This window comes from Rhinatrema bivittatum, chromosome 3 (genome assembly GCF_901001135.1).
Source record: "Rhinatrema bivittatum chromosome 3, aRhiBiv1.1, whole genome shotgun sequence".
In the NCBI taxonomy this organism is placed as follows: Eukaryota; Metazoa; Chordata; class Amphibia; order Gymnophiona; family Rhinatrematidae; genus Rhinatrema; species Rhinatrema bivittatum.
The window spans coordinates 259,692,046-259,707,391 of NC_042617.1; the positions used below are offsets into that span (position 1 = coordinate 259,692,046).

The 15,346-nt window shown below is 45.6% G+C and overlaps 1 pseudogene; it reads left to right on the forward strand.

The window, feature by feature from the left end:
- LOC115087387 overlaps positions 1–15,346 on the forward strand; it is a 194,439-nt pseudogene that overhangs the window by 91,965 nt on the left and 87,128 nt on the right.

Sequence of the window (15,346 nt, forward strand, 5' to 3'; positions counted from 1 at the left end):
TCAGTACAGGCCTCGCTTCCTCTTCACTTAGGTCCTCTGATTACCTCTGTTAGATTTATACATTTTTGTTTAACCATTTTATTTACCCATCTTTTAAAAAGTAACTCAAAGTGAGTTCCAATAGAAACATAAATACAGTCTTGTAATAAACACAATCTTTGTGAGATCTGTATTTTAATTTAAATTGAGTTTTATATTGATGATAGTATTTTTTATATGATGTATTATTTTATTTAATATTTAATGTTTTATACTGTTTTACTAATTCAGTTTTATGGGATGTACTTGTCATATCTATTTTATGACTGTTAATTTTGTATATCGATAAATAGACACATAAATAATAGTTAAACACATAAATAACAAGAAACATTGGTTATTCTTCTTCTTAATTTACATTATTTGTAGGATGCTTGTAGCTACTGATTTGTTTCTTTTTTTTTCATTTAGGAATGATCTCTTTTAATTTTTTTTCCTTTCATATTCAACTTGATGTTACTCTTTTGTTTTTGTGGTCTGAATTGAACACTTGATATGGTTTTTTTCCTACATATTATTCACTGATTGATTCTTTCATTTCATTTTCAAGAATTATTTGTGGATTTAAGTTTTACATTTTTTAAAAAATAAAAAGAAGAAAAAAAATATTTGGTGCTACTTTGAGTAATTTTACAATTTATTTTCTTAGCGGGTATGTACCAGCCCCTTTTAACCCACTTATTTTGACAAGGAGAATAGGTTTACCGGCTAACCTTGTCCTTTTGAAAGCAGTAACCAAACTGCCTGCACTGTTGCAGAGTCAATAGGTATTTTTCACCTGTAGGCTTGGCACCAATTTTCAAAGTGACCAGTATTGTGTGCAATTTCACTCAGAAAAGTTTGCAAGGCAATGCATCCACAGGCATTTTCTTTTTCTGTGGATGCTTTTCCCATGAAAAATAACACACGTAGATTTGATAAATGCAGTCTGTGCGTATTATTTTCCTTCTCCCCCCTCCTTGACCTAAACATGCTCACAGAAACGTCTTCTTATGCACCTAAAGGTATGTGCACTGTGGGCCACCACATGTGCTTTTAGTCACATAAAGGGCAGGCAGCTTTCAGACGGCCCTTTTACTCAGGCAAATCACTTCTGAAAATTTCCCACTTTGGGCTTGATTTTCAAAGCAGGTTACGTGCATAAACATTTCTTTTGATGCACGTAAGTGGTGCTTTGGAAAACCAATTAGGAGGCAGTGCTTATAAAAGTACACGGAAAGCCCCATTTATGTGTACTTTTTACTTGCACTAGCAAGAGGCGTTTTTGGGGATGGAGTCGGGGTAGGGAAAAAGTGTTTATGTTTATGCGCATGCATTCGATTTTCAAAAAGTATGTACATCAATGCACATGCAGAAAGTTACTCCTGCTCAGGAGCCGGTGAAACATTGTTCATCTATGTGTACACGTGTACAGGAACAACCCGTGGATTTTCAAAGCGGATTTATGAGCATAAGACCACTTTGAAAATATGGGCTAAAGTTTGTGGATATAAAGTACAAAGTACCTGTACATGATAGCCCTATGGAGGCTGTTATTAATTTACCCTCCCTGAGTCTTAGCTCCTTTACTGCTTACCTGCAGCCACAGACCTATGGTCCTGAATAGGCCATTGGTGAGGGTGTATGTTTTGTGGGGCAAGCTGGAAGAGCACGAAAGACTAGATTGTGCATGTGGGGGGAGGAGAGGTGGGCAATAGCGAGAATTGAGTTGGAGAGGGAGTGGTTATTGTACGATTACTAGGAGAGAAGGAATCTGCTTCTGTCACTAATGTGAAATTGATTCTCTGTAGAAATTCAGACGAAGAGTCCAGGAATCAACTAAAGTGCTGAGAGAACTGGAAATCTCTCTCCGGACCAATCACATTGGGTGAGTTCCTCCATGTTTATACCAGCAGTATCCAATTGCTGTAGCTTCCTGTTTCTCCAAGGGCCTGAGGTTTGAGGTTAATCCCTACTGCTCTCCCAAGTTTGGAGAATACGAGCAAATCCCACTGACCATCAAGGAAGAGAGAGTTTCCTGTGTCACACCCTTGTTTCTTTGACGATGGCCATTAGTATCAGGAAAGGGAATTTTAGGCTTTTTTATTTGGAACTTTCTTTCAAACTTTGGGCCTCATTTACTGAGCATTTTTCCCATAGACACAGAATGGGAGAAAAACCTTAGTAAATCAGGCCCTTTGTTTTTATTGTTGTTATATTGCCAACATCATTATTATACAATCATATAACTTTAGCCACAGCAAAGGCAAAAGTCAATAAACACCGCACACAAAGGGCCAGAGATACATACCACAATAAACAGACCGACAACAGATCACACCATAGATGGAGAAACCATAGATCATACTACACCCAGACAGAGAGATCCAAGCTCCTCACACCCAGAAAGAGACATAGAGGGAGATGCCCACCAGACATACACAGAAACAGGCACACCACACTACAATCAGTCAGAAAAAACACAAATGGCCAATTAACCAGCCAGAGACACACACACACCCCCCACACCTAGACACATCATATTCAGACAGAGAGAAAGAGAGAGAGACAGGAAAACAGATTACACCACACAGCAGACACAGAGACAGATAGACCACACCTAGACGTCCCAAAGAGACATGCACCACACCACTATATACAGAGAGATGAATAGATCACAACCATAAGAACATAAGAACATGCCATACTGGGTCAGACCAAGGGTCCCATCAAGCCCAGCATCCTGTTTCCAACAGTGGCCAATCCAGCCATAAGAACCTGGCAAGTACCTAAAAACTAAGTCTATTCCATGTTACTGTTGCTAGTAATAGCAATGGCTATTTTCTAAGTCAACTTAATTAATAGCAGGTAATGGACTTCTCATCCAAGAACTTATCCAATCCTTTTTAAAATACAGCTACACTAACTGCACTAACCACATCCCCTGGCAACAAATTCCAGAGTTTAATTGTGTGTTGAGTGAAAAAGAACTTTCTCCGATTAGTTTTAAATGTGCCACACGCTAACTTCATGGAGTGCCCCCTAGTCTTTCTATTATCCGAAAGAGTAAATAACCGATTCATATCTACCCATTCTAGACCTCTCATGATTTTAAACACCTCTATCATATCCCCCCTCAGCCATCTCTTCTCCAAGCTGAAAAGTCCTAACCTCTTTAGTCTTTCCTCATAGGGGAGCTGTTCCATTCCTTTTATCATTTTGGTCACCCTTCTCTGTACCTTCTCCATAGCAACTATATCTTTTTTGAGATGCGGCAACCAGAATTGTAAACAGTATTCAAGGTGCGGTCTCACCATGGAGCGATATAGAGGCATTATGACATTTTCTGTTTTATTCACATTCCCTTTCTAATAATTCCCAACATTCTGTTTGCTTTTTTGACTGCCGCAGCACACTGAACCGACAATTTCAATGTGTTATCCACTATGACACTTAGATCTCTTTCTTGGGTAGCCATCAACTAATATGGAACCTAACATTGTGTAACTATAGCATGGGTTATTTTTCCCTATATGCATCACTTTGCACTTATCCACATTAAATTTCATCTGCCATTTGGGTGCCCAATTTTCCAGTCTCACAAGGTCTTCCTGCAATTTATCAGAATCTGCTTGTGATTTAAGTACTCTGAATAATTTTGTATCATCTGCAAATTTGATTACCTCACTTGTCGTATTTCTTTCCAGATCATTTATAAATATATTGAAAAGTACGGGTCCCAATACAGATCCCTGAGGCACTCAACTGTTTACTTTTTTCCACTGTGAAAACAGACCATGTAATCCTACTCTCTGTTTCCTGTCTTTTAACCAGTTTGCAATCCACAAAAGGACATTGCCTCCTAACCCATGACTTTTTAGTTTTCTTAGAAGCCTCTTATGAGGAACTTTGTCAAACGCCTTCTGAAAATCCAAATATATCACATTTACCGGTTCACCTTTGTCCACATGTTTATTCACCCCTTTAAAAAAATGTAGATTTGTGAGGCAAGACTTCCCTTGGGTAAATCCATGCTGGTTCTGTCCCTTTAAACCAAATATAGAATACACACCATAAAGTATAAATAGAAATGTGCAGAGAAAAACTGAAGTAGAAACCACAAGCCAGCCTCTGTATATAGTACAACAATGGAAAAACAGAATCACCACTATTCCTCATAAAATAATAGAATCAAGAAATATGAGTAAAACAATACTAATACAAAGAATATTTCATATAAACATTTAAAACATTTTCCCAAACACTAATAAAATATGTCAAACAGTAGGCATATCAAATTAAACCCAATAATTAACTAGTTAGGAAAAACATATCCTTCCTCTTCATACCTGGGAACTTTTGATTCCAATCACCTTGAGATTGTCATGGATTAGTCAGGGGTGGAGGGTGCTGCACAAATTTTCTCTTCTGTCTTATATGCACTCACTCTCATTCTTATACATACACTCTTATATGCTCATTCACAAGTGCATGTTCATGCTCACATGCATGTCCCCTCACACATGCACTCTTATGCGTTCACTCACACAAGCTCACTAATGCGCATACATGCTCACTGACACGCATTCGCAAACACACGTCTCTTTCAAATGCTCACAGACACGCTCTTTAACTCACATGCTCCTTCACACGCTGACACACATGCTCCCTGATTCACACGCTACTTCATATAGTGACACACACACTCTCATCACACTGACACACATGCTTCCTGACTCACACGCTCCTTCACACGCTGACACACATGATCCCTGACTCTCAGTTCCCTCATACATTGACACACACACGCACACACTCCGTGACTCACATACACTCCCTCACATGCTGGCTTACTGACACGTTCCCTCACACACTGACATACACTCTCCCTGACTCGCACACTCCCTGACTCACTCTTCTTCCCCTCCACCTCTGTATAGTAAAATAAAAACGTATTTTTACTTACATTGGTGGTCAGGGGAGAATCGGGCATATGGCCTTCAAAAAAAAATAAGAACTGGGTCTGCTCCCTGTTGCCCCTCCCAACCCAAAGGTGGCATCCATAGGTGTGGAAAGGGAGGAGCAGCTGGAATGCCATGATGCTTTTTTTATTGTTATCTTTTGCTGTGGCCCCCATCACGAGGGAAGCCCATGGCTGAGAGCAGCAGCGAGGCAGCGGCAGGAAGTATCTGCACAGCGCTGCCTCCCATTGACCGAAGCAGGGCAGGGGTAAGGTGAGGCGGCTGGAATAATTTCGCCGTCACAGCGATGGGCAGGGAGCACACCCTTGGACGGGGGGCCGCTGCCGCTATTGCTGCCGCCACACGGAAAAAGCTTAACGGTGGGAAGGAGAGTCTCAGAGGAGAGGAGGTGCCTGCTGCAGAAAAAAAAACAAAAAAACCCCATGCTGCGGGGCTGGTGTTGGTTGCAGTGGCTCCGCAAGCATGGGGCCACCGCGACCATACCAACCATGCGATTGCCCCAGCCACGGTGGTGACTTTTTTTTTTTTGTATGGTTTCACGGGATGTAGCAGCAGTAGGATACCCAACAACTTACCCCAATGCCTCAAATAGCAAATCAGGCGATCTCCCTCCCATGCACCTTGTGCTCCCTCCTTTCCTGGGCTAGCTGCTTCCGGTGGGAGGAGGGGCATGTAGCTTCAGGCAGAAGCAGGCCCGACTTCCACAAGGGGCCAAATAGGATAGGCTGCTGGTTGCAGCCTACTAACCAGATCAGCCAATGAGCCATCGGTACGTGAGAGATCAAAGAAAAGGCACCTGGTTGGCGAGGGGACTGAGAAAACACCATTACATCGCGCTGGCCCTCGGCACTCCCCTGAGTCACGGCGTGTGATCTCACGGGTCAAACACCCCAAAAGCTGGCTGTGGATGCAGGGCGAGGCGGCCGTGGCAGGGAGGTTTGGGGGTTCTTTTGCCACCTCAAAATCTAGCCGCCTGAGGAGCCTACCTCATTATAGAACCGCCCCTGGACTGTTTGCAGATTGCTTCCCCTAGAGTGAGTAGGAGGCAAGGGGACTGAACGGATGGAGACACCTTCTAGAAAGAAGCAGAGGGTGTTGTGGGTTTTGGAAATTATTTTCACTGGGGCCATCTTTGCTTTGTTCCATTTCTGTGACAAAAGCAGACAGCAGATGAGTGAATTGGCAAGATGGAGGTAGATTGACATCAGAGAACCTCCCATATTCTCTTGAAGCTGAGAATGCTGGCAACTGGACTCTTGTACAGAGGCCAAAAAAATGGAGACAAAAAACAATGTTGGCGCCTCTGGAAAGGAGCAAAAATGATTTTCTTTTTGCAGGCTGCCATTAGAATGATTGCTAGTCTCAAAGCTGGAGGTAAATGAACCCCAATGCAGGTGTTTGGTGAGGAAGATTGCAGGGAAATATTCCCACCCATATCTCAGTGGGGAGTAAGGAAGCACACACATACCTGTTCTGGTGCAGCTGTAGCTAGGCAGGACATGAGTGAGAGCATGAGCAGGAAGCGTAACACTTCCTGGCCTGATCTCTTCTTCCCGGATGTACAGCTCTGAATTGTTGTTGGTTTTTTTTTCAGCTAACTGTGATTTCAGCCAAAAATTATGCATAAAGGAATAGCTGTTAGCTCAGTGTTTTGTTTTTTTTGTGCTGGAGCTGAAAGAGCTCAGGGTGGCAGCTGGGAAGCACACCCCTCGTCCTGATAGCAAATATAAAACATAAATAAATAAAAAGGGCAGAGAGGAAGGACAAAGGGGGGCAATGCTAATAGGTGCATATTTAGGGCCTGATTTTCAAAAGCATTTGAAGGCTTAAAAAATGGGTTTTACACGTGCAACTGCACTTTACCCGTGTAAGTGGGCTTTTGAAAATTGCTACAGTGTGTGCCATTGAATTCTCCGTAGTATTTACCCAGGTGTACTTTACCCGCGCAAATGGCTTTTGAAAATTGCTACGATAGTATGTTACATTTATGCACGCAACTCCTTTAAAAATCACCTCGTGAGGGCAATAGAGAGCTAGTGGAGCACTACCAAGCCTGCAGACAGGATCTGAGGAGCCCATGCAAGGAAAGGAAGCTTGTAGGGACACTGTTACAGCCCAATTATGTTTCACACCAATCTTTTTGTGTCCACCCCCCCCCCCCAACCCCTTGCGTTAAGGGAACTTCTGGAGGGAAATCTCTGGACATAGGCAGGGATCACTTGCACAATTGGCCTCATATCTCACCCATTGCCCTTTCTCCCACCCTCCCCTCCCTACCCTCCAATGTGAGGTGTTTATTTGTCTTTTAAGATAGCCTTTCGCCTCCTATTTGTTTCTAAAGTGCCAAGACCCCCAAATAGAAGCATGTATTCAGACAGGAAATGATAAGGGGGCGGGGATCTGGAGAGCCGACAGACAGGAAATGGGCACGTTCCTCAGCCTCAAGAGAGGAAACAAACCTAAGGCAGACAGCGCTGGTTTGGAGTCAGACTGAATCATACACCAGACCGCACCGTCCATGACTCTGTTGCAACGAATATACTCTGCCTCCGTTACCCACTGAGCTGGTTCTGTCATAGCCTCTGTTTCATGGTTTGTAGTACACTGACAGAATATGAATATGAGCAGCCACAGATCTGGAGAGGAGAATTATCATGTTTTGTTTTTTTTTTTTTACTGTTTTAAAAGAAAGCTATATCCTGCTCGTGTGCTACACTGGTTTGTTTGTTTTTTTGGGGGGTGGGAGGGGACTCTGCAGTTTCCTCTTGCTCTTTTGGGCTTCCAGATCAATGTGAACCAGGGCTGGGATCCTGGTGTCATTCTCTTTATTTTATATCCACCCCTCTGCACATTCGTTCTCGTCGTGGCAGCAACAAGCCCTTCCGTCTGGGGCCGTGCATCAGGACTCCTTTCTGAGCTCTGTATCATGGGCTCTAATTCTAGCCTCCAGGTGTCGCTCTTATTATTGACCGTGACTCCCTCTTCCCCCCCCCCCCCCCCCCCCGGGGCTCTGAACACTGTCTCTGCAGCATCCCCAGACCCAGCTGACCCAAGCAACGAAAAGACCCAACTTGGGGTTGAAATGGGGACATGTTAGTGCGCAGTGCCGCTACTGATCACCTGAGCTGGTCCTACACACAGAAATCCAATAATGATTGCCCTCTATCATTTCAAAATTTTGCTAGTTTTGGATATGAGTGATCGGTGCCCTTTCAGCTTTCCTGCGGCCCTGAGAGCAGCCACCCGAGAAGGGAGTTACAAAGGACTTTGCACTCACTGACGGTGGTCCATAGTGGTTGGGATATTACAAATAACATCGCATACTGCATGAAGTAATCCAGTGCCATATGAGGTCATTCTTGACTTTTTTTTCCCAAGCATGCCTGCTCCCAGAGACTCAGTGGAATGGCAGTGAAGCAGCCTTAAGAATTTCAAATGTAATGATTTCTCTTCAGCCAGCCAGACCAGTCCAAACACAAGGGTTATGTCCACCAACCAGCAGATGGAGGCAGAGATTAGGAGGCTTGCTAATGTCACCTTACATAGGCTTCCATGCTGCCTTCAGGCTGCCAGGATTCTGCCTTCAGCAGATGGTAGGAATGCAAGTCCCATGCTCTGAGATGAGGCCTAGTTATACTGTTTGAAAAGGATTGCATTGGAAGGGCAGCTCCTCCAGAAAACCTTATGCTCCCTCCCCCAGTTGAGTATGGCCTTAGACCAGTGGTTTCCCAATCGTTTTTGTGTCGTGGCATACCCGTCACAGAGTTCACTTCATCGTAGCACACCATCACCTTTACCATCATCATTTTCTCTTCTCTTCTCTTCCCTCTCCCTCCCCCCACCCCAGCATCATCATCACCACCACCACCACTTCCTTCTCTCTCTCTTCCCCCCCACCCAGGCATCATCATCATCATTTCTTCTCTTCTTCTTCCCTAGCATCATCACTTTCTCTTTCCTTCTTTCTCTCCCACCCCCTGGCATTGGCATCATCATCACCTCCCCTCTCCTCCAATCCCCGGCATCAGTGTCATCACCTTCTCTTCCCTCCCCCCTCCCCTGGCATTATCATCCCCCCTTTCTTCTCCCCCCCCCCCCCCCCCCAGGCATCATCATCATCATCACCTTCTCTTCCCTCTCCCCTGGCATTATCATCCCCCCTTTCTTCTCCCCCCCACTCCCAGGCATCATCATCATCACCTTCTCTTCCCTCTCCCCTGGCATTATCATCCCCCCTTTCTTCTCCCCCCCACTCCCAGGCATCATCATCATCATCATCATCTTCTCTTTCCTCTCCCCTGGCATCATCACCTTCTTCCCTTCCCTGTTCCTCCACTCTCCTGGCATAATAATCACCTTCCATTCTTTCTCCCTTGCAGCAGCAACTTTTCTTCCCCTCCCTCTCCCCCACCCCTGACATAATTACCTTCCCCTCCCTTCCCTCTCTTCCACCCCCCTGGCCTCATCACCCTCCTTTTCTTCTCCCCCCTCCCATCCCCTGACACCATCACTTTCCTTTCCTCTCTCATCACTCCCTGGCCATCAGCACCTTATCTTTCATTCTCTTTTACGGGCACCCACTGGCATGCATCATTATCACCTTCTCTCTCCCTCCCCCCCCCCCCTGGCATCATCATCATCATCATCATCATCTTTTCTTTCTTCTCCTCTAACATCATCACCTTTCCTCTCCCCCCCAGCCCCCTCCAGAATCATCGCCTCCCTTCCCGCACCCTCCACCCCACTGGCATCCCTCTCCCTCCACACCATGTGGCACATTCAACTTTTCCTCCTCCCCCCCCCCCCCCCCCCCCCCCAAATACCCCTTGACACATTCAGCTGCCTCTTCTCTCTTCTAAGTCCTGGAACTGGAAAAGTCTGTGAGCAGCGCTTACCTGGTGCTGCCTCTTCCTCCTCCTCTGCAGGCTTCCCTCTGCCATCGGAACTTTAAGGGCCAGCGGATCTCACAGGACCACGTGCATTTTCAATCGCAAAGGAGAGCCAGCAGAGGGGAAAGCAGCCCCAACAGTGCTGCTCTCTGACCCTCGCTGCTGGTGGGAGGCCAGGAAAGAAAGAATATGAAGACTTCCTCTCAGGCTTTTTTTTTTTTTGTGGCACACCTTGCACTGCAGCCATGGCACACTGGTTGGGAAACGGTGTCATAGACCAGGGAACTTCCACGGGTTTGATTTGGGCTGCACATTTTATTCAGTGTTGCCCTGTTTCCTCCCATTTAATTGCCTCCCTCCCCCTTCTCTCTCTCCTCTGACTGGGCCTCCTCAACCCCCCCCCCCCCCCAAAAAAGAAAGGAAAACAATCTGGGCTGAGAATTCTCATAGTTAAAAAAAGAAAGAAAGAAAACAAGATTTCTGCACAGGACGGTGTTTCTTTTGGGAGGCTCGTTGTTATTCAGCAGTTGCTTCAGACAGTGTCACAGTGATTTAAAAAAAAAATGCTGCTCTTTTTCACATCTCGGGAGTTTGTTTTGATTTATGTGGTGAAGGGGGTATGTCCTCGTCAGTGGAGTGTGCAGGAAAGCTTGAGAGAGAGAGAGACTGAGACTAATTTGGTGAGCAGGAGGAGATATTCACTCTGGAGGGGGGCACTGTTCTGGAGGGACGGTAGTGCAGTCAGTTCTCGCCAGCGGTTGGTCTGCTGCAGCCGGCCTGGCAGCCATTTTGTATGTGCGGCAAAAGATTTGAACTACCCACCTCCACACTGGGATCCTGCGCTGCAGGATCGTACAGCCTGTTGCTCCGGGGCTGCATTAGCTGCTGGTTTTATATTGGCAATTTACTCTTCCTGATGTCCGTCTCCTCTGCATTTCATTGGGCCTCTTAAGATGCTACATCAAGCATTATCCCATGACAAGCAGGATGCTAGTCCTCACATATGGGTGTCAGTAACGGAGCCCTAGTGTGGGAAAAACTTCTGTCAAAGTTTCTAGAAACCTTTGACTGGCAGCCCTGCCACAGGGGTCTCACTTCAGTCTTCGGTTTTCCACGCTGCCATCGACATCGCGGTCATAGGAGCCCTGTGAGTTTCCCTCACAACTTTGACTAAAAAAGTCACTGATTTCTCAAAATTTTTTCCCCATTTGGGGTCTCACTGTGATTATCACCGGACGGTGACAGGAAAATTCTTTTCTGAGTCACATTTTTCACATTTTTTCTCAAGTTTCCATCAACGGCCGTCGATGCAAACTGGCCTCAGCTTCAAAAAACACAGCCTGTAACCGAACAATGTCCAACGATCCCCATTTGTAATGTGTTCGGTGGCCTCGGAGAACAACATGAATCGCTTCGTGTCAAAAATGCCAAGAGATGACTCCAAAAGGCAGAAAACTCAGGCAAGAAAAAATGGCACAGCTTTTTCAAATTCAATCCGTGCCTTCCCTACAACTTCAACAAAATTTCATCACCGGTGGGAGTCACGAAGAAATTCTTATTAAAAAAACGACTTCTGGAGGGTTCCGGCGATGCATCTTCACAGCACCCTCCACTTCATCGACATGGTCAGTAACTGAGTCGAAACCCAAGCATAAGCATCGACGGCATCGTTCCATCCCTTCACTTCCTCTGCCGGAAGAACCACTAGCTAAGCGACAAAAAACCGACTTCAGTTCCGTCGACTTCGTCCCCTCGGTTCCCATCATCGGCACCGTCAACGTCAATACTGTCATCGACATCAATACCTGACTTGATTACTCTGATTAAACAAATTGTCACCGAGGCTTTAAAAGACCAGATTCCGGCGCAACCGCCGATGCCGACACCCATGTCAATGCCGGCGGCAACGCCTATGATGGAGGTTTCATCGATACCGGCTTCACAGCCGATGCCGATGGTTACTTCAATGCCGGCGTATATGCCGATGCCAGCGGTATTGTCTATTGCCATCGATTCTGCTGATGTCCACATCGATATCGATGACCACATCGATGACAGAGCCTGCCTCAGGCATTAATTCCATCGAAACCATCGGTGCCTACGCCTCTCTCGATGCTATCGATGCCATCTGGACCTATTCATTGATACCATCAATCACTACATCGACGATTCCTATCTCGATGTTTTGTTTTCTTACATCGACCATGCCATCTGCTACACTGTCGATGTCTCTTTACACAATGGCACCATCCATACCTCCTTTCCAAAAGCCATCCACTTTGATGCACAAGTCATCGGGGAAATTTAAGCATTTATTGCAAGTCCTTCAACTGCAGCCACTGAAACTACTGGTTCAGAAGCAGCACTGGCATAACCTTCTCACTAAGAGATACCAGGAGCTGTTGGCTTCCTTGCCTACCATTCCAGGGCAAGAGGAGGAGGAAGGGGAAATTTCACCTGACCCACTGCAAGGTGGAGGTGTACCCCCACCTCAGAAGCCTACACCTGCTCCATACCAAACTCCAACTTCTGATACTTGGTCTGACACTGCATCTGAGCCCTCATCAGAGGACTTTATGTTCGACCCTTCACCACCTCAGTCCAGAAAGCAGTCACCTCTAGAAGAACCTCTCTTTTCATTCATTTTATACAGGAAATGGCAGAGTCTATACCTTTTCAATTACAAGCTGAAAAAGATGAGAGACAACAGACCCTGGAAATACTACAGTTTGTAGATCCCCCTAAGCACAATCTGGCTATTCCCATCCATGAAGTGCTACTGCAACTCCAGCAGCGGATTTGGGAGCATCCCTGCACAACTCCTGCAGTAAACAAAAGGGTAGACTCTACGTATCTCGTACAACCTGCACCAGGGTATCACAAAACTCAACTTCCTCACCATTCAGTTGTAGTTGAATCTGCACAAAGAGGTCTTGGAGGACAAGAACCCATGCCTCAATTCCTCCAGGGAAGGACAATAGGTTCTTAGATCAGATGGGTAGAAAATATATCAAGGAGCAATGTTGAGCTAAAAAATATCAGCATACCAACTTTACATGACTCAACACCAGAGAATCTCTGGAAACAGATTGAAGAATTTGTACCATCCCTGCCTCCACAACACCAAGAGGCAGCACAAAATATTATTCAAAAAGGTTTAGAAGCAGGGAAGCACGAGGTCAGAGCTGCTACGATGCCTTTGAAACATCTTCAAGAATAGCTGCATCAGGCATTAGTGCCAGGAGGTGGGCCTGGCTCAAGGCCTCTGATTTAAGGCCAGAGGTCCAGGACAAACTTGTTGACCTTCCCCTGCCAGGGAGATAATTTGTTTGGTACCAAAGTGCAGGACGCTATTGCTCAGTTACGAGAGCACTCAGAAACCCTGAAGCAAAACTGTCAACTCTCCCTCATGATCCTGCAATGCATACAAGTCGCAGTCCTCCACGTAGGGAGACAAAACGTCCTTTCTACAGACCAAGAAGATACTATCCTCCCACATCTAGGCCAAGGCCTCCTAGGTCTCAACAAAGACCTCAACAGAGACAGCAAAGGTTGGCTAGGCCCCAACCAGCTCCTCAGACAGGACCTGCCTCAGGTTTTTAAAATTCAGTCCAGGGAACAAGGCCTATACTCCAATCCCCACTCCACCTTACCAGTTGGGGGAAGAATATCCCAATTTTACAAAGAGTGGACGTCAATAACATCCGATCAATGGGTCCTCTCAATAATACATCAAGGATATCGCCTCAATTTCACATCACTCCCTCAGGATTTTCCACCGCAGTATTCTCATCTCAACGAAATCACATACTCCATTACAAACAGAATTATCCGCTCTTCTGAAAGCCAAGGCTGTGGAGCACGTGCCACACAGCCAGAAGGGCAGAGGATTCTATTCCCGGTATTTCCTCATTCCAAAGAAAACCGGAGGCCTATGTCCCATCCTAGATCTCAGAATCTCAACAAATTCTTAAAAAAAGAAAAGTTCAGGATGGTTTCTCTAGGCACCATGCTCCCACTTCTGCAAAAGGGAGATTGGCTTTGTTTCTCGGATCTTCAAGATGCTTATACACACATTCAATATTTCCTCCTCATCACAAGTACCTGCGTTTCACAGTAGGCCACCAGCATTTCCAATACAGAGTGCTGCCATTCGGCCTCGCTTCAGCTCCCAGAGTATTCACCAAATGCCTGGCAGTAATAGCAGCACCTTACACAAACAAGGTGTTCATGTCTTCCCTTATCTAGACGATTGGCTCATCAGGAGTCAATCTCAACAAGGAGCAGTAACTTCTCTACATCATACAAATTGCTGTACTTCAAAAAATGGGTTTTCTGATCAACTATCAAAAATCCCACACTACTCCTTCTCATCTACTCCAATTCATAGGAAGCAGAATTGAACACCATTACTGCAAAGGCGTTTCTACCAGAAGATCGTGCAGAAACACTGTCCCTGTTGGCACACTCAATTTACTCACGACAACAAGCAACAGCGCATCAGTTTCTCGCCTTACTAGGCCACATGGCCTCCACAGTTCATGTCACTCCTATGGCAAGACTCGCCATGAGAGTAACCCAATGGACTCTAAGATCACAATGGATCCAAGCCATTCAACCATTACATTATCCAATTCAAGTAACTCACCAACTACGTTCATCACTACGATGGTGGACAACCAAGGACAATTTACGCAAGGGACTACCCTTCCAAAAGCCAGTCCCACAGATAATGTTAACTACAGATGCATCCACCTTGGGTTGGGGAGCTCACATAGACAATCTCCAAACTCAGGGGACATGGACAAAACTCGAAGCAACATTTCAAATCAATTTTCTGAAACTTCGAGCTATACGTTATGCGCTGCATGCGTTCAAGGACTGCCTTTCACACAAGACTGTTCTCATTCAAACAGACAACACAGTAGCCATGTGGTACATCAACAAGCAGGGAGGTACAGGCTCGTATCTCCTTTGTCAAGAAGCTGCACAGATTTGGGCCTGGGCCTTGAACCACTCAATGTTCCTCCAGGCCACTTATCTGGCAGGCATTCACAATGTAGTGGCAGATCGACTCAGTCATCAGTTCCAACCACACGAGTGGGCCCTGGATCCCTCAGTGGCGACTAGGATATTCCAACATTGGGGACAACCAATAATAGACCTCTTTGCGTCACATCTGAATCACAAAGTGGACAAATTCTGTTCTCTACACAAACAGAAGAACCAGCCAGCCAAGGACGCTTTTGCTCGCCCTTGGAACTCAGGTTTACTATATGCGTATCCTCCGATACCGCTCATAACCAAAACCCTAGTGAAGCTACAACAGGACAAGGGAACCATGATACTCATAGCCCCATATTGGCCCTCGACAAGTATGTTTCCACACTTCTAGATCTCTCAGTCAGGGATCCAATTCGCCTGGGAGTAGCTCCCATTCTCTTAACTCAAAATCAG